Here is a 14,093-nt window from a genome sequence, read left to right on the forward strand (position 1 = left end):
TTGCACACATCTCGTAATTGCCTGTAGTACTTAACAAAAAAAGAAAGGATATTGGCATTCCTATTTTAGACATTCTTGAGGCAATGTACTCTCTGAACAAAGGTCGAAAGTTCATCACCTGACATGTTAAGTTTTTCAGTAAAGCTTCATCTCACTGAGCACTTTTATAGGAAGGGGGGAGATAAGATTACGCTTCTTGTTGTTCACTGCAAAAATATAATCGATGCTATTCAATGCTAATACTATTTACTATGTACGTTAACGCACATGTGGTAACGTGTTTAACCGTCAATGTTATATTTTTATGGCACTTCATCACACACGCTATATTAAAAGGACACTTTATGACGAGATATCTAATACGTTGTATCACTTGCACTGCAGATTATGGTAATACACGAGGAAAGATTCAACATGTTCCCAATACAAGATGCAAACACACAACATGTCCGAAGGAAAGATCGTATAACTTCCACCTGGTACCTAAAACCCTGAATGGGGATTCTCAAATTGTTTGAAACAATAATAGTACATCCACATTGAAACTGTGATATAACTGTACAAAACACATGTGCTGTTCTAAAATAAACCACGCACGGTCTAGGGAGTCATGCCACGGTCCGCGCGGCTCCCTCCGTTGGAGGTTCGAGTCCTCCCTCGATCATGGGTGTGTGTATGTGTTGATACTTTAAGTTAGATTAAATAGTGTGTAAGCCTAGGGATCGATGACGTCAGCAGTTTGGTTCCATAGGAACTTCCCACAAATTTCCAAAATTGTACTAAAAGAAGTTGCTAAGCCTGAAGCTGAAATTTCTTGTTAGCCGTACAAAAGGCTGTGAGCAAAAGTCAGGCTGATCAAGCATGATTTTAGGGGAGAATATTACCGCCTCTTGATAAGATCTTTAATGCACTTTATCGCTTAAACTACGTATTGGCGTCATGGAAAAGGGTAACTTTGCAATGCTCCATTATGACATGTAAAGAAACAAAATGTTCAAAGAAAAATATGAAATATGTTACGGATAAAAACAATTTTTAACGTGAGTTTTTTGTTACTTAACCACTTTTTCAAGGCACAATAGATCCTAAAATTCGATATTTCCTCGTGTATATTGTGTGTATTATTCTTCACAAAACATTTAGGTCGTGTGCTGGCAACACTGATATAAATTACATGTTGAACGACGATTTTAGGTCAAGTTTTCCTCCACAGATTAAAGAAACCTAGAGTTACGTGCATTATATATCAAAGTGCTTAGAACTCTTTCCTACGATAAATTGTGTATATCAGTCTGCACAATACATTTGACTCATATTGTGGCAACAGTGATACAACTTGATGTTTATCAACGATTTCATGCCGAGTCTTGCACCACAGATTAAAGTATGCAGAGTTATATGTATTATTTATCAAAATACGTAGAACTGTTTCCTAGAAGAATACAAAACACACATTGCACGTGATCTGACTGCGAGCCTAAAGAACACTTGTCAGTGAGAATATATCAATGTTCGTACGAAACTGAACAGCGTTATTTCCACAGCTAAATCATCTGCATTACCTGCCAAAACTAATCTTAGTTCAACTAAAACCAATATCAAAGTCAACCAAACATCACAGTGACCCCCAAACAAAGAAATCAACTATTTCTGCCCTTGGACAATTATAACAAATTGCCTCGAGTATTACTACACTCCTGGAAATGGAAAAAAGAACATATTGACACCGGTGTGTCAGACCCACCATACTTGCTCCGGACACTGCGAGAGGGCTGTACAAGCAATGATCACACGCACGGCACAGCGGACACACCAGGAACCGCGGTGTTGGCCGTCGAATGGCGCTAGCTGCGCAGCATTTGTGCACCGCCGCCGTCAGTGTCAGCCAGTTTGCCGTGGCATACGGAGCTCCATCGCAGTCTTTAACACTGGTAGCATGCCGCGACAGCGTGGACGTGAACCGTATGTGCAGTTGACGGACTTTGAGCGAGGGCGTATAGTGGGCATGCGGGAGGCCGGGTGGACGTACCGCCGAATTGCTCAACACGTGGGGCGTGAGGTCTCCACAGTACATCGATGTTGTCGCCAGTGGTCGGCGGAAGGTGCACGTGCCCGTCGACCTGGGACCGGACTGCAGCGACGCACGGATGCACGCCAAGACCGTAGGATCCTACGCAGTGCCGTAGGGGACCTCACCGCCACTTCCCAGCAAATTAGGGACACTGTTGCTCCTGGGGTATCGGCGAGGACCATTCGCAACCGTCTCCATGAAGCTGGGCTACGGTCCCGCACACCGTTAGGCCGTCTTCCGCTCACGCCCCAACATCGTGCAGCCCGCCCCCAGTGGCGTCGCGACAGGCGTGAATGGAGGGACGAATGGAGACGTGTCGTCTTCAGCGATGAGAGTCGCTTCTGCCTTGGTGCCAATGATGGTCGTATGCGTGTTTGGCGCCGTGCAGGTGAGCGCCACAATCAGGACTGCATACGACCGAGGCGCACAGGGCCAACACCCGGCATCATGGTGTGGGGAGCGATCTCCTACACTGGCCGTACACCACTAGTGATCGTCGAGGGGACACTGAATAGTGCACGGTACATCCAAACCGTCATCGAACCCATCGTTCTACCATTCCTAGACCGGCAAGGGAACTTGCTGTTCCAACAGGACAATGCACGTCCGCATGTATCCCGTGCCACCCAACGTACTCTAGAAGGTGTAAGTCAACTACCCTGGCCAGCAAGATCTCCGGATGTGTCCCCATTGAGCATGTTTGGGACTGGATGAAGCGTCGTCTCACGCGGTCTGCACGTCCAGCACGAACGCTGGTCCAACTGAGGCGCCAGGTGGAAATGGCATGGCAAGCTGTTCCACAGGACTACATCCAGCATCTCTACGATCGTCTCCATGGGAGAATAGCAGCCTGCATTGCTGCGAAAGGTGGATATACACTGTACTAGTGCCGACATTGTGCATGCTCTGTTGCCTGTGTCTATGTGCCTGTGGTTCTGTCAGTGTGATCATGTGATGTATCTGACCCCAGGAATGTGTCAATAAAGTTTCCCCTTCCTGGGACAATGAATTCACGGTGTTCTTATTTCAATTTCCAGGAGTGTAGGTGCCAGTAAAATTATAATAACATTAAGAGTGCAACGGGAATTCCACTGTTAAATTCAGAGGAGGGAGCAGATAGGTGGAAAGAATACACTGAAAGCCTCTATGAGGGTGAAGATTTGTCTGATGTGATAGAAGAAGAAACAGGAGTCGATTTAGAAGAGATAGCGGATCCAGTATTAGAATCAGAATTTAAAAGAGCTTTGGAGGACTTACGGTCAAATAAGGCAGAAGGGATAGATAACATTCCATCAGAATTTCTAAAATCATTAGGGGAAGTGGCAACAAAACGGCGATTCACGTTGGTGTGTAGAATATATGAGTCTGGCGATATACCAGCTGACTTTCGGAAAAGCATCATCCACACAATTCCGAAGACGGCAAGAGCTGACAAGTGCGAGAATTATCGCTCAATCAGCTTAACAGCTCATGCATCGAAGCTGCTTACAAGAATAATATACAGAAGAATGGAAAAGAAAATTGAGAATGCGCTAGGTGACGATCAGTTTGGCCTTAGGAAAAGTAAAGAGACGAGACAGGCAATTCTGACGTTACGGCTAATAATGGAAGCAAGGCTAAAGAAAAATCAAGACACTTTCATAGGATTTGTCGACCCGGAAAAATGTTCGACAATATAAAATGGTGCAAGCTGTTCGAGATTCTGAAAAAAGTAGGGATAAGCTATAGGGAGAGACGGGTCATATACAACATGTACAACAACCAAGAGGGAATAACAAGAGTGGACGATTAAGAACGAAGTGCTCGTATTAAGAAGGGTGTAAGACAAGGCTGTAGCCTTTCGCCCCTACTCTTCAATCTGTACATCGAGGAAGCAATGATGGAAATAAAAGAAAGGTTCAGGAGTGGAATTGAAATACAAGGTGAAAGGATATCAATGATACGATTCGCTGATGACATTGCTATCCTGAGTGAAAGTGAAGAAGAATTAAATGATCTGCTGAACTGAATGAACAGTCTAATGAGTACACAGTATGGTTTGAGATTAAATCTGAGAAAGACGAAGGTAATGAGAAGTAGTAGAAATGAGAACAGCGAGAAACTTAACATCAGGATTGATGGTCACGAAGTCAATGAAGTTAAGGAATTCTGCTACCTAGGCAGTAAAATAACCAATGACGGACGGAGCAAGGAGGACATCAAAAGCAGACTCGCTATGGCAAAAAAGGCATTTCTGGCCAAGAGAAGTCTACTAATATCAAATACCGGCCTTAATTTGAGGAAGAAATTTCTGAGGATGTACGTCTGGAGTACAGCATTGTATGGTAGTGAAACATGGACTGTGGGAAAATCGGAACAGAAGAGAATCGAAGCATTTGAGATGTGGTGCTATAGACAAATGTTGAAAATTAGGTGACTGATAAGGTAAGGAATGAGGAGGTTCCACGCAGAATCGGAGAGGAAAGGAATATGTGGAAAACACTGATAAGGAGAAGGGACAGGATGATAGGACATCTGCTAAGACATGAAGGAATGACTTCCATGGTACCAGAGGGAGCTGTAGAGGGCAAAAAAATGTACAGGAAGACAGAGACTGGAATACGTCAAGCAAATAATTGAGGACGTAGGTTGCAAGTGCTACTTTGAGATGAAGAGGTTAGCACAGGAAAGGAATTCGTGGCGGGTCGCATCAAACCAGTCAGTAGACTGATGACCAAAAAAATCCCAAGTCATAGCAAAATCGTAAGAAATTGCCTCTTACATCGTATTATTTACAGCGAAATTGTTGCAAAGTGCTCGAAACATCATTTCATTGCAGCAAAATTGTAAGATATTACCACAAACATCGCTGTGCCACAACAAAATTGTAACAAAACTATGCTATATTACATCAAATTTGTAACAAATTGCCCAGTGTATAAGAAAATACCTTATACTTCAGAGTGTTATAACAAATCGTAAAAAGTTACCCCAAATTGTAACTACGCAACAAATACACATGCTTCACCTAAATTATAATAACTTGTGGCATACTTCGATGTGCTACTCGAAAACTATCGTAAAATACCCTACACATCCCCATGTTACACCAAATTGTCAGATGCTTTTACTGTTTATTGTACCATGAAGTCAGCACCATTTGCGATAGGTTTCAGTAAAATGACGAAGTATGGTGTGAGAAATGTCTTGTAATCTGCACTGTGCGATGACATGTCAGCATTATCAGCAAAGGATGGTAAATGTTTTGTACTGCAAGATAATGTTGACTCCACGAAGTGGTGGTCACTACAACGTCTGGATGATTTTCATATTGAGATGAGACTGACTAAGACCAATTTTGGCAAAGAGTTTTGAAGTGGCAATAACGTTTAGTTTAGAGAAAAAATAAAAAATAATTCATGTACTCTTGTGCGCTCTAACAGAACTCAGATCAGCAGTTGTGCCACGTGTGTTTATGATGCTATAGAACAATTTTCTACATACTTCGACAAATAATACAAACACTCCTTGACTTCTTCAACACATGGTACAAAGATCGACCTAAGAACATTCGTTAACACGCAACTTGTATTAGCAGTGCCAAATGCAATTCATGTATATGCCACAGCTGCCAGCATTCATCAAAAAAATTAGAAATATTGTCTAAGTCACCTTATATCCTCCTAAAATCACTCAACTTTGACACCTTCGTGCACACCACAACATCATCAGAAAACAGCCATACACAGCTTCTCTCCAACACTGCCAGACCATTTACAAGCAAATATGTAGATGACATGAGCGCTTCTATCACACTTGCCTGGAGCATTACTGACGATAGCCTCGTCGCTGTTGAACACCGTCGGCCGTCGAGAACGTGCTGGGTTCTTCAGTTAAGAAGTCTTCGAGCCACTATTCCGCATGCTCATACGTTCATTAACAGTCTGTAGTTGACACTATGTGAAACATATTCCGGAATACTTTGAATATGGCAACTGCATGTTGCCCTTCACCCACGGAAAGTAGGATTTCGTGTGAGCAATGCGTTCCAAATGTACTGATTTGTGGACAGAACATTTTCCGTCTCAAGGAAATTTATTAAATGCGAACTGAGAATATGTCAAGAATTCTGCAGCAAAGCGATGTTAAGGATGTTGGCGTGTAATTTTGTGGGTAGGTTCTTTTGCCCCTCCTGTATACAGGTGTCACATGTCTTTCTTGTAGTCGCTTGGGGCTCTACGCTGGGCGAGAGATTTACGACAAAGGCGGGCAAAGTAAGAGGCTAATGCCATAGACTAATGTCCACAAAACCAAATTGAGTTTCCGCCTGGAACTGGAGGAATTTTTTTGAGTTTGTTCTGTACGCCAAAGATGCCTGTTTCTTGCCGGACTGAAGTCAGTGCCACGTTCGAATATGTTTGTACGATTCTCTTTGGTCAATGATTTCTTAAACGCCTTTTTGACTTAGTATTCAAAAGTTCCTAAAAAGAGTGTCGTTGATTGCTAGAGGTGTAAATGTAGGTGGATGATACAGTGGTTGTAGTGGAGAAGGAAGGGGAATTGTAAGAAGAAGAAGAAGAAGAGAGGAAAACATAAATGAACACTCTGTTTAATGAACCAAATGTGACTGCTGTAATAAAAAGCAGAAAACTTTAATGGTTGGGGCATGAATCGAGGAAAAGAAAAAAAGTTGATGAAGGCAGAGCAAGAAGGGAACTATAAAACTAGAACAAGATTAAGGTGGATCGATTATCAAAAATGACTGGAGACCATGGCAGTGTAGATGTTCATGGCCAGCGAAAGACAGGGGTCGAAGACGCTGAGGACTGAGGCTGAGGCTTTGTTCCGTGCGACCAAATAAGTAAAATAAAGAAAAGTATGAAACATAGTAGTTCTGTCTTTTAAGTGCACATTTTATCCCTGTATAACTTTTAACATACCAACATATTACCGTTTGTGAGAGAAATGAATATCAACCAATCGATGAAATTCGCTGAATATTTATTTGCACTTCATAATTTTATAGCGAGTAACCTGAGAAGTACTCAGAATAATTTTAACCGTAACAAAAAATCTAAAATTAGCATGGTGAGTGTTTTAACCCAGCACGAAAGCTCTGCCGTTTACTTCTGACTCTGATACTTGATATGTTGTTAGGGAAGAGTGAAACTTTATGTGAGAGTATGTGGTGACGTATCTTTGCTACATGGAGCTTTCGGAAACTTCATATGTGGGAGGTAAACCGCAGCTGCTACCCGCGTCTTCGTCATCAGTGTCTAGGTTACCATCGCCACCGGGCGTTCTTACCAAGGAAACAGTGATGGCAGAGTTAGGTAAAAAATAACATGTTTTGTTCTTTCAATCACGAATGTGATTTCAGCAGCATGGAAGCAGATTTTGGCTGTACACTGCAGTGGAAGAAACTTTGGGAACGAATGGAGGAAAGAAGAAATTCAAAGACGGCTTTCTGATACAAACGCCAATGAAAAGGGAACATAGGATGAACAGCTAAAAGTTGGCGTTAAGGCCAGAACAGATTCAGACTCCACTCTGTGAAAGGCACAAGAAGAGGAAGAGGAAGAAGAAGAGGGAGAAGAAAAAACAGAAGTAATTCTACGCGCTCGAACGATTAAACAGATTTCGAGAAGCATAACTCGTTTGATTCTGTTGATATCTTCAAGAGACATCCAATTAACTTCGTCAAGAACAAAACGCAGTAGTGGCGTTCGGCCTTTCGCCAAGTCCTATGTTCTCAATGTAATGATACAGATGAAGGTTTCAGGAACCTCTGTCAGGAGCTTTTAGCCGTAGCTGCACAACAAGAGAAATCTCTCTGCTTCCATACAACCTCCTTAATCCGTAAACCATTTCATATAACATTTCGATGGCCGCTGAAAAAATCAGAGCAGGCCTACAAATCCAACAGAAAATCAAAGGTTGCTTAGTGACCAACGGATCTGGTTTGGAAGTGGATTTATGGATCGATAGGTATACTAATCGTGAGTATGTTACCATTGTCCGTCAGTATATGACTTTCAAAATGCGTATGAAATCGCACGTATTATGTAGGGCAGACATCTTTGGTGAAGATGCTAAATCTGGTGTCACTACCGGGACGGTAATTTAGTAAGAATTAGAAAGTTCTTAAATTCTTGAATGAGATGTACAAGGTACAACATTTGTGATACGCCAGGTGGTCAATGTGAAGGTCATACCGTCGACATTTCAGTGGGTTCCCTGTATAGCAGATCGTATTGAAACCGAGCTGCATGTAGAATTAAAGGGAGGTAAGTTTCTTAAGGATGCAAGGTACTTATAAATGGTGGAAAAATCGAATTTTTGTATGACTATTAAATTCTATAGTCTTTACTGATTACATTGATATATACATTATAGGGTTTCAAATGAAAAATGACCTATATATACCAAATTTTAAAGTTACGGTCATGTGTGCCGCCACGCCCACTTTATTTCAGTTACAGAAACCAATATTATTTCGAAAATAACTGTGAACGTTCTGCTTCCAGCGATTATACGTGTGATACATTGTATATGTTGGTAACAGTGCTGGTTTCTAGTGTCTTTAAATGATTATCTTTGCTAGTATTTACTTTTGTTTCGCTGAGACAGTTTGTTCATGTGTTACTGAAAGTTTGTTGCCCAAGTACTACATATATTTGTGGAAGTACATATCTTTCAGTGTGCAATAAATACGACTACGCCGCGCATCAAGTAATTCAGTAAAAGGAAATTCCGTGGTAACCAGTTCACAAACAAAGCAAGCCACACTGTTGAAAGTAACCTATGTATCAGTTCTTCAGGGAAGAAACTCCCACATGGCACGCCTCCTGTGACTCAAATTTTTGTGTTAACAATGACGCTGTTTGTAGTGGATTTGTTGTTGATGTGAGCATCTTATCTTCTTTGACAAAGGAAGTGGCGAAATGTAAACAATGTGATGGTGTGGGCTGTCTGGAAACTGAACAACAAAGTAGCAGGAAGGGTTTTGTGCCAAAATTAGTTGTTCTGTGTAGATCCTGTAATAAATCCACCTGGAAAATGACTTCGAACAATGTGCATAATTCATATGATGTGGATTTGAAGTTAGTGTATGCGATGTGTGCAATACGAAAAGGAAAGAAGGCTGATCAAACGTTTTGCGGTTAGATAGACCTTCCTCCTCCTACCGGTAGGCTCAGCAAGTACATAAAAATACTTTTAGGTGCCTTGACTGTTGTGTCTAAAGCATTTATGATACGCGCTGTTGAAGAAACTGTAAATATTAGTGGAACCAGGGACATTGCTGTTGCCCTTGATGGCACAGGGCAATGTCTAGGTTGTCGTTCCTTGAACGGTGTTGTAAGTTCTACTCCTCCAGGGAATGGAAAAGTTGATGTTGAGTGCTTATCTAAGTACTGCCACACCTGCAATGGTAACACTGAAGAACATATTGAACAGCAGTGTTCTAAGAATTAAGATGGTTACAATAGAGGTATGAAGTGTGATGGAATTCTACAAATATTTCAGAGGTCTGTGTCAGTTTATAACGTTAGATATACGAAGTAACTAGGCGATGGGGACTCTAAAGCTTTGAATAAAATTAATGAGTTCATTATTTATGGTGATACCTTGGTAACAAAACTGGAATGTTGTGGACATGTGCAAAAGAGGATTAGTGCTAGTTTGAGGAAGCTACGAAGAGAAATGAAAGGAAAGTTGCTATCTGATGGAAAATCTCTGTCTGGCAGAGGCGGATTGACAGCAACTGAAGTAGATCTTGTTCAAATTTATTATGGACTGGCAATTAGACAAAGCGCACCTCTGAATGAGGTTACAGCAATGGGAAAAGCTGTATTTGCCACCTAAGTTCATAAGTTGTCCACAGATGACCGCCCTGTTCATGGACTTTGGTCTAAAGGAGCAGATTCTTGGTGTGGTTACCAAAAAGCAAAAGAAAGTGGTCAAATGTACCATAGTAAGCATTTTCTTCCTGAGCTTGTTATGAACGAAATAAAACTAAATTTTGGAGACCCGAGTGACCCTGTTTGGCTTAGTAAATGTCTTCATGGGAGCACTCAGAATAGAAATGAAAGTTTCAACCATTGCATGTGGGAAATGTTACCCAAGAATGTTTTTGTAGGGCTAAATACATTAAAAGTTGGTGTATTAGATGAAGTGATATGTATCAATGATGGAGTGATAGGAGTGTTGGAAGTCCTGAGAAATTAAGTGATAGACAACGGGTGATTGAAGCTGAAAGATTCGCTCTTCGAGTTACCAAAGAAGCAAGAAGTGCTAAAAGGAATGCCTAGAGGAAGCTTAAAGATGAAGACTATGCTTCAGGAATGTTCTGAGGCACAGTTTAATTGGACTCATATCCTGATTCGCAATTTACCACAAGTTGTATTTTTCAGAATTCAGGTACAAATATTTCCTAAAGTTTATGTAGCTTTACTCTAATTTTGTTCTGTAACTTGCAATAGTCCATACGTAAGTATTACACCTAAGCGTTTTTGCAGAATCTACTAAATTATAGAAAAATAACGTTTTTATTAGGAAAGACATTAAAAAAATTAAAATGTAAGATATGATATTTTTTATCCTTGTAATGTACAAAATAGGTGGAATTAAGTAGGTCTAGTACCTCAGCCATCATGTCATTCATATCTGGTAAAAAATTGGTCTCCTTCAAATGTGTAACATTGGATTAAATGGCACCTGAATTTGAGGAAGAATTTGGAAAAAAATTGCATCAATTTTTTTGTAATCTTTAATAACCCTAAGCAGGTTAAAAAATATTGAAAATACTTCTAATTTATTTAGAAAGTGTGCTGCATTACCTGATATCAACAAAAAAATCTGTGAAACATATACATTATAAACAGTGCCTGAAAGGTATAAATGTTGATTTTTACAAAATATTGAGCCGAAAAATTACTCTGTATCCTTAAAGAATATACGCCACAGATATTTAAAACAGTAACTTTAACGAGTATCTATGGAGAAGGCTCCGTCTTCGTTTCCCACCTCGATCTGGCACCGGATGTCCAGATCTGCAATAAAAGAAGTCACGTACTGAGCCTGTGGGCGACGCAGGACTACCGCAACATCAGTTTATTCTGTTACGGGCACAGTTTAGGAATCTGGTACTCAATCTTTTGCATGCTGCCACCATCAAGCCGAAAGAGTCAATCGTACTGGTTTGATACTGTTGTTTACAGTTCACACTGATATCGACGCTTTACTATTTTGCAATAATATTGTCCTGTTTTCACATATTTGTTTATAAGTAAAAGTAATGGTGTTGAGTTGTTGCCATTGTATATGCAAATCGAAATTCGTCAAAGTAGGAAAAGTTATTTTTCGTATGGGTCTTAGTTACTATAGTACGAGGGCTATCCACAAAGTACATTATGTTTTGGAATTAAAAATAAATAAAGTATTGGAATTTTTTAAATTATATACAGATGAAAGCCACACTTAAATACTACTTTTCTACATAGTTGCCATTTAAATTAAGGCACTTATCGTAGTGATGGACGAGCTTGAAAATTCCTTCGTCGTAAAATTCGGCCGCCTGCGCCTTCAACCACGTGGTTACCTCTTCTTTTGGGACAGAAAAGGTGTGATTTTTGTGGATTTCCTGGAAAAAGGCACTACAATAAACTCTCAAAGGTATTGCCAAACTCTGCACAACCTCAGAAGAGCAATACAAAACAAGCGCAGGGGAAAGTTGGGCTCAAAGATCTTGCTGATTCACGACAACGCCCGGGCCCATACGGCAAATGCCACTCGTGAAGTTATCGAATCTTTTAAGTGGGAGTTGTTTCCTCATCCGCCATACAGTCCCGACCTGGCACCGAGCGACTTCCACTTATTCCCAGCAATGAAGAAGTGGTTGGCTATGCAGCGTTTTGATGACGACGCACAGCTTCAAGAAGAGGTAACCACGTGGTTGAAGGCGTAGGCGGCCTAATTTTACGACGAAGGAACTTCCAAGCTCGTCCATCGCTACGATAAGTGCCTTAATTTAAATGGCAACTATGTAGAAAAGTAGTATTTAAGTGTGGTTTTCATCTGTATATAATAAAAAAAATTTCCAATACTTTATTTATTTTTAATTCCAAAACGTAATGTACTTTGTGGATAGCCCTCGTAGTAACAGATGCGTAATCTGTAGATTAATATCAAGGCACAATTTGTGCCGGTTCACGCAGTGTTAGAAGTCCTGCCCGGATAGCAGTCTGGTACGCTAGAAGGCTCTCGTATCTGCTTCTAGGGGAGGGTGGGGCCAAGCAGGTGCAGCTTAGTGGCAGAGAAAAAGTTAGTCTGAAGACTGGAGCGGAACTTATCACACAGCAGCTTTCGGAAGCATCGCCTGGGGGCCGTGGTGTGCGCCAGACGGAGATCGGTGCAGCGCCAGGGTCCTGGCATGCTGTGCAGACCTAAGCTGTTTCGAATCATCGTCGCCAGTCCAGGGAGCTGCCAGGATGGACGCAGTTCTTTGTAGTTGAAGAACTAGCGGCGGCCATCGCCATTAGAGAAAAGGTGAGGTGGCGCGTGTTGGCAGTGAATTGGTGTCCGCTGGCGAAAGCAAACTGATCTGGACTGTAATATGAGGCATCGTCTATCTGTAGCAGCAAACGATGATCACCTTTGCATGTCCAGAGGATACGGCAGTTGGATACCAGGAACCGGTTTCAAATGAAAGTTCTCTTTACGGAGACTGAGAAGCGGAGCTTAAGAGTGGCTGTGTTATTGAGTTGTGCTGATCATTAAATTTGTGTTGGCAGTTGTGAGTCTGGATTAGTGGTCCGGTATCATTGATAATCGCCCGCGTCAAACCAAAAGACGACCACCGCACAGATGCTGCACAGCCAAGCAGCTTCACTGAGTCGCCGCTGCGCCACGCTCTTCAAATACCACCAGACTGAACAATGGCAGTCCGTTCTGCGCTGTTCTATCTCCGAATTATACCTGTTCCCGAGTGCAGTTACACGCCAGATTTCTACTTCCGCTTTCAGAGGACAGCGTCGTCGTATCGTAAGTCGAGCCTAGTTCAGTCTTAAATGTACAGTTTGTTGACCACCATCGATGGACATGTATTCATCGAAGCTGCAGTAAACATTCAGGTTTTGTTATCTGGAGACCCTTAAACAGAGCTCAGTGTCTACAGCTGCCTCACGTGTATCTGAACAGCAAATCATTTGCTTGTGAAATTAATTCCATACATGCACACAGAGCCACAGTTGTGTAAATCTAAAGATAAATGTATTTTCTGCTCCAATAAAGTGTTACTTTATTATGCTTTCATTTAACTGACTGTTTCATTTGTTCACTTCTATGTGTTTTCAAAGCAGAACACACAGATCCTTGTAAAACTGTAGTTACCTGATTAAGCATGGCGAGGCTGTAGTGTGGTCTGATTCCATCCTAGTGACAAACTTTGTGTGATTCAAACGCCAGTCTATGTACTTTTACAGTCCTTTGTATGTTAGTTCGTTGTGCCCGTGTAGATAGGATACGTTAGTATGCGCTGTCTGTCCAGTGTGTGATTAGAGTATTGGTAATACTTGGGTGTTACTGTACCATCTAGTGAGCTAGTGTACGTGGCTGGAGGCTTATGGTACCCTCTGCCCCCTTCCCTTTTGTAAAGTTAGTTTCAGTCAGGAGAAGGAATTACTAGGAATGTTATGTAAATATGCATCTTAGACTAAGATTTCTGTAGTAAGTTCATTGTTGCACACTTGGACATTTATTTATTTTATTATTGTGAGCCGTGTAATTATTTTGACCAATTTTAAATTGTTATATCAGAAGTTAACTAATCAGGAAATCTGTGTACGTGTTCATGTCTTGTTTTATTTACGAATGCACACTGGCATTGTAAGTTATTTGCGTTAACAAATCATAGTGTTCGGTGAAGAGCCCACATATGCACAACCCAGAGCCAAATTCCATTCCCACTGAGATCCTGCACTACAATTCTAATAAACATTTAATGTTGTAGGGCTAATTAACGTGACTGTTTGACCATATATTT

Source organism: Schistocerca serialis, chromosome 8, assembly GCF_023864345.2.
Source record: "Schistocerca serialis cubense isolate TAMUIC-IGC-003099 chromosome 8, iqSchSeri2.2, whole genome shotgun sequence".
Classification (NCBI taxonomy): Eukaryota; Metazoa; Arthropoda; class Insecta; order Orthoptera; family Acrididae; genus Schistocerca; species Schistocerca serialis.